This window comes from Oryzias melastigma, linkage group LG19 (assembly GCF_002922805.2).
Source record: "Oryzias melastigma strain HK-1 linkage group LG19, ASM292280v2, whole genome shotgun sequence".
Taxonomy (NCBI): Eukaryota; Metazoa; Chordata; class Actinopteri; order Beloniformes; family Adrianichthyidae; genus Oryzias; species Oryzias melastigma.
In genome coordinates, this window is record NC_050530.1 from 2,594,329 (window position 1) to 2,594,663 (window position 335).

Consider the following 335-nt stretch of genomic DNA (forward strand, 5'->3'; position numbering starts at 1 on the left):
GGTTTTTTTTGTTAACCTTTAGCACAGGGGGGTCAAACTCAATCACACAAGGGGCCAAAATCCAAAACACACCTTAAGTCGCGGGCCGAACAGGATAAACATTTAGTGAACACTCTAAAACTAATTTTTAAAACTTTAAAACAGTAACTTTTTAACATAATTATGAACTAAATATATAGCATTACCTGCGATAATGATAGTGTGAATGATGTAAGCTGAATCTGGATGCTGAAGATGCTAATGCTGATAGCTGAAAACGCTGAAGCTGATAGCCACTAAAATATTAGCTAAATGCCAAATTAGCCTATAACATAAAAAAAAAACGTAGGTTAGCC

The 335-nt window shown here is 34.9% G+C and overlaps 1 protein-coding gene across 1 annotated transcript in view; it reads left to right on the forward strand.

Annotated features, from left to right (window-relative positions):
* The window catches only part of LOC112154486 (ras-related C3 botulinum toxin substrate 1), a 10,248-nt gene that overhangs the window by 5,357 nt on the left and 4,556 nt on the right, over positions 1 to 335 (forward strand). The window lies entirely within an intron of this gene.